Genomic DNA, 7,723 nt, shown 5'->3' with positions numbered 1-7,723 from the left:
TAGATAATTAGATATAGACTATGGACTGAGAGTATAGACGGGACCGACCGAGACCTTGTTGGTGAGGAGGCTGAGGGGCAAAGGCAGGCGGCCGATGAGTGGTGACTGGCGGGGGACGATTCCCCTCGTGCGGCATCGTTGCGGCGTTTCAGGTCTGTGAGCTCTGTTTCTATTGCCAGTTTCAAATGGCTTCCCACTGGCAGTTGTGTCTCCTTATTATTCCTTAGTGAGTCGGATATAATGATGTCAATGTTGGCACCCTGTGCTACTGCGCTTGCGTTCACGCGGCATGCTGGTTGGCCGCAATTGACGGGCGAATCAAAATCACTTTAAAAAACAATTCTTGTAAATTAAATAAATAATAATTAAAATATACACTAGAATGTATAAAAATGATGTAACCTTTCATTTCAGGCAAAAAAAAACATTATAACACGAATATTTTATAAATAACGGTTTATTTTCGTTAAACCTCAAAGACTGTCTTATATTTCATAAAACAATAATAAGGTGCGCCATGTTCTTCTTGCGCATAGCTAGCGCAAGCGCAGTACCTCTACATGCCATAGTTGGGGTCACTGCATGCAATATGGATTATGGCTTAACGCTTCATTTCGGAACCCTGGTTGCTACGAGCAACCCTAATAAACCATCGTCTACGTAAATGCGCTATTACAAGCTCTCATATTATTTATAAGACAGCATGAATTCAAGTTTATCAATAATAAGTGTTCAATGAACAAATCTGACAAGTAGGAGCGCGTAGTAATTAATTGACGCGAAAAAAGGTACGTTGAAAATTTAATTTTTTGCATTTATATGAGACTGATACATTTCTTTTAAGGAAGTGGTTATATATGTTTAAAAATGGTTGACATCTTCAAAATTTCAATGAAGATAGTGAAAAAAATCGCTGACGAACGTAGCAAGCTTCACTGTAAATATAATTTTATTTTGGAAAAATTCTCTATTCATGATTCGTCATAGATTCATTATAAAGTTACAGTTAGACGGAGGCACTAATAAACTGTTAGCAGCGGCAATTTCACGACATTCAACTTTGACTTTTTCTATTTTATCCAAAAATGAGCAGAAACGAATAAAAGGAAAAGCAGCTGCTACCTTGAAATCTTCTGTAAATGCTGGTGTCGTTAATATAAAAACATGTAAATAGTATTAGGTTGCAAAGTTAATTATAGGGGAGGAAGCAATCTAAGCTTCAAGTGGTGATAGAAAGCTCTGCTAAAGCTTGAGATTACTCTGTAAATTTGTCATAAAAACTTTTTGAATGGCTACAGTGGCCGTCACCCACTGTAGGCCTATTAATCGTCGCGCTAGAAACCTATATCCTGTCACCTCTTTATCTTTTTTTTTTACGACCACAGCCACTCACTGCACAAGTATTTTGATCGATTTAGAAAAACTTGTACTTTTTACATGTACATCATGACAGCTCAAAATGTAAAAAAATTAAAAATTCTCGCGCACGCGTTATTTGCAAGTAAACAAAAAAAAAATATATGACAAAATAAGAGTGACTATCACTAATTACTTCAAAAAAGAAAAAGTCATAAAAATATGTAGTTTCATATGAATAAAATGTAACTTTGAGATACATTTTGAAAGCAGTTCGAACTTCATATTTCTATGATTTATTTTGCTGATATTATTGATTTTATTATTTGTTCTAGTCAAACAAAATTATTTATTGTTGAAATGATTAATATAGCTAATGATAAAATGAATAATATTTAACACCTCAATGACAAAAATATTTTAAACAAATACATGATGAGAAGAATGAATAAAAAATATATTACAAATATCCTATATAAATATAATAATAATTCAAATATGTAAGACTACAACTTAAGTTGCAAAGTAAAGAATCTTTGTACCTTAAAAATCTTAACAATTTCAAGTATTGAAGGAAATATTTTTAAAAAGTAGTGGTAATTTTAATTCAAATGTTTGATGCATTCAACCTCTAATAATTTTATTAAAAAAATTTTATTTAAAAGAGATTTTTAATTAAATTGTTAGTTATATTATCGCAAACCTCAATTCTAAATTAAACAGACTATAAGTTATTAAAATCTATAAACAAACGTACTGTACTCATGACGCACATTTGGAGGAAATGCACTTTTTTCATTCAAAAATGTCCAGAGCCTTCAATTTTCGTGCGATTTTTAATTTTTCTGTTTTAGATTAAAGATCATTAAATTCTATAGATCTTGACTCTCCGAAGTTTTGTCTTCTCTATTTCTTTATTATTAATTTTTCGAATCAAAGTATGAACAAAGTCTTATTATCGGTGAAAAATTTATTTTTGTTACTAAAAGTGCTTCCCATTAATATAGGAATGACATTTAATAACAAAAATAATTTACAAGTTTATGATAAACACTGTAATAAACAATTTTTGTGGCAAAATATTAGATTTGGAGATTTTTCAAATTATAATTTCCTTCAGTGGCCAGAACGACTTCAGGTATTTTTTTTTTGTACTGGAAATGTTTTAAGCTATTGGACGCATGACTGCTAGTCACAAAAATATTAGAAAAGTTAACAATCACCACTGTTATTAACAATTCTTGTTACGAAATATTCAAATGTAAGGTTTTATCAAATTTAAATTTTCTTGGATGGCCAAGTCGTTGGGTTATTGTCAAAGGATTTTGTATTGAGTGAATCTTCGCATGCAGTGTTATTATTCATTTCCAATCTATTACGAGTGAAACCCCGATTTTTTCGAAGTGAAACTGCCAACATTGGGAAATTTTTTATGTAAATTGTTTATAAACAAGTAAGTTGTTATATTCCACTAAATATGATCAAAGATACATTTTTTAGGAATATCCGTAGCCATCGTAGCAATTAAGGAAAATAAAAATTTTGATAAAACCTTACATTTGAATATTTTGTCACGAGATTTATTTATAACAATGGCTATTGTTAACTTCTTAAATATTTTTGTGACTAGCAGTTATTCGTCCAACAGCTTAAAAGATTTCCAGTGTAAAAAAAATAAAATGCGAAAGGGCCAAAATTTTGAATTTGTTTATCTAATGTGGTTACACAAATTTAAATTGTTATATTTTATCAAATATTATTAAATATTTATTGTTTTAAGGAATACCTGAAGTCTTTCTGGCGCTTGAAGGAAATAATAATTTGAAAAATCTCAAATTCTAATATTTTGCCACAAGAATTGTTTATAACAAGAGTTAGTATAAACTTTTAAATTAATTTTTTTATTAAATGTCGTTCCTACATTAATGTGAAACACTTTTAGCAATAACAAAATTTTACCGATAAAAACACTATTTGTTAATTTGTTTATCAAATTTGTTTGCAACAAATAAATGGAATGATAAACAAATTATTTGTATTTTATGAGTCCCAAGATATTAATTTAAGACAATATAAAGTTTTCCTGATCAGTTATTAAAGCGTTACAAATTTTTGTGTACCAACTTTCAGTTTTTGCATACTTTGAGTTGAAAAATTATTAATAAACAAATAGAGAAGACAAAAGTTCGGACCGTCAAGCTGAACGAAAAAAGTGAATCTTTGCGAATAAGGGCGTAGACAATAGTTTGTAAAAAGTAAGCGCCGTTAATGTAGATATTTGCTTATTTGGTGCAAATTTTTCCTGCAAAAATTTGTCACTAAATTCGACGTCTACCGTGTAGAATAATTTCTATTCTATATCTCAATATTTAAAGGGCGATGATTTTTAAATGTTTGCAGAAGTCTGCAGATATTCTTATTTTCAATAAGAAATTTATGCGAATAATATTAGTGTTCTATAAAGCCAGAATAGATTGTACATGTACATACTTACCTTATTTATACGTTTCTACGTAATGAGCCATTTTCATATGTATTTTGCACTTTACAGCATAACAATATATGTAAATATTTCAATAAATCATTTTTTTAATTAACAAACTATTATCAATTATTGTCAGCGAGGCATCCTCTTATCACTTTCTACAGTTTTCCTATTCCGAGACCAAGTGAGACATTTCAATAAACAATTTAAAAAATAAAGAACGCAAGTCGCCTTTTTATTCTAATTTAAAGTTCCCGCCAAGAGGAGTGAAACTTTACCGACGGTGCACATGCTTGGTAGTACGATCAAGTATGGCCGAGCGATCAGCGTCAAACAGCTGTGAATCGCCTTGGTACTCCATTCAGGCAGTTTACTTAACCACTTACCTCTCATTTTTAGCAGTTAGTCGATTTGTTTCGAAAAAGTAGAGAGCAAGCGCATGTCCCACAATGGTAAAATCCCTTTCGGTGCCACAGCCTTAATCTCATTTTGATAGGACGCGTGGGTTTTGTTTTATTCGTAAAAGTAACATTAAAAATAAAAAAATTAATTTTTTTTTCAAACAACATTAATATCGACATATTAATAATTCGTAGATAGGAAGGTAGATTTTCTTTTAATCGTAAAAAATATGATAGAAAATTAAAACATTAACTTTTTTGAAAAACGGCATACGCTACAATAACATTTTACTGAACAAAAATTTTCGCATAAATTATATCTAAAAATTTTCCTAAATCTAGTTTACGCTAGGATGCGTATTTTTGGTTCAAATAGTTTAAAAAAAAAAACATTGAAAATAGACAAAGTAAACTGATGGAAAAACGACCAGGGATTCGAACGAAATTAAGGGGCATTTTGAGATATTTTCCAATATCTTAATATTCCGTATAATTTACCTGAAAATAATGCTAAGTATGAAAAGTCACTAAAAAATAATACAGCTACGGGGGCACATTGTCAAATTTGTGTTTCGTCAAAGTTTTATGTGGAAAGAAACAGAAAGGAACGTCATGAAAGTTTGGTTACCTTCCTTTTTGTTCTTTGTTATATAAAACACGATTAACACATAATTTTGACATTGTGCCTTCATAGGCTCATTATGTTTTTATAATTTTGTAGACTAAGCTTAGTTTTTAGCCAAATTCTTTTAAATTTATCGAAATAATTAGAAAATATCCAAAAATACCCCTTAATTTCGTTTGAATCCCTGAAAACGACACAAGTTATAATAAAATGTTTAATAACATTTGTTATCCATAAGACACGCACTTTTCAATGATAAAAATGTGAGAGTGAAAATTTTTTTCTTTTAATACCAATACATATTATGGATTGTAATAATATAAATTTATGGTAATGATATAAATTTTTTATTCATTGAAAATAAAATTTGTACTTTATTTTACAATATCTGAATAATCAGCCCCAGGCGGAGGTATAAAAATGAATATAATATAAGGTGTTTTAACGAAAAAGAATTCAAAGGCACCAAATGGCAGTTGTCGATACTTTGAGTTTTAATTTTAAAAAGCCTGCGTGAAAATGTAGGAAAAGCACCAAGATCAAGTGCGAAGTAAATACATTATCGAGTGTGAAGCGTGAGATAAGTATATTATCGAGTGCGAAAACTAACAGTCGTTTCAGGTATCATTCACTCTACTGACACTCTTTTTAATAACTATTTGCCGCCATACTTTTCTGTTCTGGCATACTTCTATAGCTTCTTTTACGTCCGTGGATTTTTTTATGCAGGCTTTCGTGTTTCTATGGCTTCTTATGTCTTTTCTAACTGTGGTCTAATTCACACATTCTAACCGTTCTTTCCGCGATCTGTCTCTACACATGGTGCCATTTACTTTACCTTAAAACACTTGTTTCATTAATCGTTCATTTAGCATTCTCTCAGCATGCCCGAAACATCTTAACCGATTTCTTTCCCATGTATTTCATGCAAGAATCTGATGTCAATTGCGTTAATTTTATTCTTATCTTTTTCTTAAGTCCATGTCTCGCTACAGTATAGTACAGTCGGTACAAATATAGAATTAGATGTTGCCATTTTAGCTTTATTTGATGTGTATTTACTTCTGATAGGGCGACCTGCTCTACCAATAACCTTTCTACCTTCATTTATGCGTCTATCTAACTCCTCATCTATCTTCTGTCCCTAGTAAATAAGCTACCAAGTTATACGAACTTATCAACTTGTTCGATTTTCTCATCATTTAATACAGCTTTGCATATTTTTTTCTTACTCTTTCCTTCGAACACAATAGTTTTTGTTTTATTTGCATTAATTTTGAGGCCCATGCTCTTCATACTTGCATTCAGTTTATTCAACATTCTTTGCAAGTCTTCGATTTACTGCCATAACAACCTTATTATTTACGAACGCTAACCCACGTACTTTTACTGTTTGGAGAACCACACCCTCTTCGTCGAAGAGAGCCATTCCTAAACACTTGTCCATAAATAATATAAATAACCATGAAGACATAACGCGTCCTTGTCTAACTCCTTGAATAATATCAAAACAGTTACTCAGTTTCTCATTCACTCTTACACTCGCTTTGCTACCTGTATATATTATTTTTATAGCTTGTAGGATCCATCCATTGACTCCATACTCTTTCAGGACTTCCCAAAGTTTACTTCTATCTACCTTGTTAAAAGCTTTTTCTAGTTCAACAAATGCACAGAAAACTTTTTTCCTACTCTCAAATTTTTTTCTGTAATTTGCCTTAAGCTAAATATTTGATCCGTACATGACCGTCCTGGCATAAGCCCACTTTGGACTTCCCAAATCTCTTCTTCTGTTATCTTCATTACCCTAAGAATAAGAATTTTTGAGTATATTTTACTTACGGTACTTAATAAGCTGATTTGTCTGTAATTATTCCAGTCGATTTTATCTCCCTTTCTTTTATATATTGGTGGCTTACCGTTTTTCAAGTTTTTATTTATATCCCTAACCTCAGTAACACAGGCTTTCTCAATTGAGTTTTCTAACGCATCGTGTTCTACATCGCAGTTGTGGTGTCCTCTAGCTTCATTGCCGAATTGTTCCCTAAAAGAGTCTAAAAGTCGCTTAAAGTTTATGTTTACGATTGTATAAAAAGTATTGAATTGAAACTTGTTTATTATAATATTTATTTTATTTCGATGTTCACGTAATCACTCTTTGCAAATTGAGTATAATTTGCTGTTATCAATTGATTTCACGTGACCCATTTGAATCAATTGAAAACATCAACTTATAATATTTATTTTAATTAACCTTATTGCTTCCAAAAAATTACCAAATATTAGAGAAATAAGAAGGGCTATCAGATTGATTTAAATGAGGATTTTATTTAATATTAATTAAAAGAATTTGAATTTAATTAAAACAAAAAAAGGTGAACTATTATTAATAATTTTGTCATTAAAATAACCCAACAAATAAAAAAGCAACTAATTTGTCTGAAATTATTTCAATTTTCAAATATCTAAATGTTACGTAACAGCAATGGGGGGGGGGGGGGTCAGCTTATTGTTACGGTTCCGTTACAAAGGGGGTGAGGGGGTCTAAAAACCTCGATTTTTGCGTTACGTAATATATGGACGCTGTCAAACACTTAGTCTCTATTGGTCGCCTGAAACTTGGCCTTTACATTAAATGTGTGCATGCCTTTTGTTAATTAAAGTTCCAGTTCTTTCCGAGGATATTTTATAGTTTGTATTTTTCATTGTTTAGATTATACGCCCAACTACCACCTTTATGCTATAAGTTTATTTTTGGAGTTGAAATCATGTCCAAGCTAAGTAGTAATTCGTCATATGGTGGAGATTGTAGTTATAACGTCCGTCCCACGAAACTTTAGTTAATAAGGGGTGGGG

General features: G+C 31.1%; 1 protein-coding gene across 2 annotated transcripts in view; it reads left to right on the top strand.

Annotated features, from left to right (window-relative positions):
• LOC117178865 (dynein light chain roadblock-type 2) overlaps positions 1-7,723 on the top strand; it is a 145,662-nt gene that overhangs the window by 44,493 nt on the left and 93,446 nt on the right. Inside the window, exon 1 of one of the 2 annotated variants that reach the window (XM_033370376.1) lies at positions 591-788. The exons of the other annotated variant lie outside the window; for it this stretch is intronic. The gene's annotated coding sequence lies outside the window, so the exon portion shown is untranslated. Of the gene's footprint in view, positions 1-590; positions 789-7,723 lie in introns of those variants that run through there. 2 annotated transcript variants of the gene reach the window in all.

The sequence above is a fragment of the Belonocnema kinseyi genome, chromosome 8, assembly GCF_010883055.1.
Source record: "Belonocnema kinseyi isolate 2016_QV_RU_SX_M_011 chromosome 8, B_treatae_v1, whole genome shotgun sequence".
Classification (NCBI taxonomy): Eukaryota; Metazoa; Arthropoda; class Insecta; order Hymenoptera; family Cynipidae; genus Belonocnema; species Belonocnema kinseyi.
Note: the sequence above shows the minus strand (reverse complement) of the source record. Positions and strands in the feature narration are given on the sequence as shown.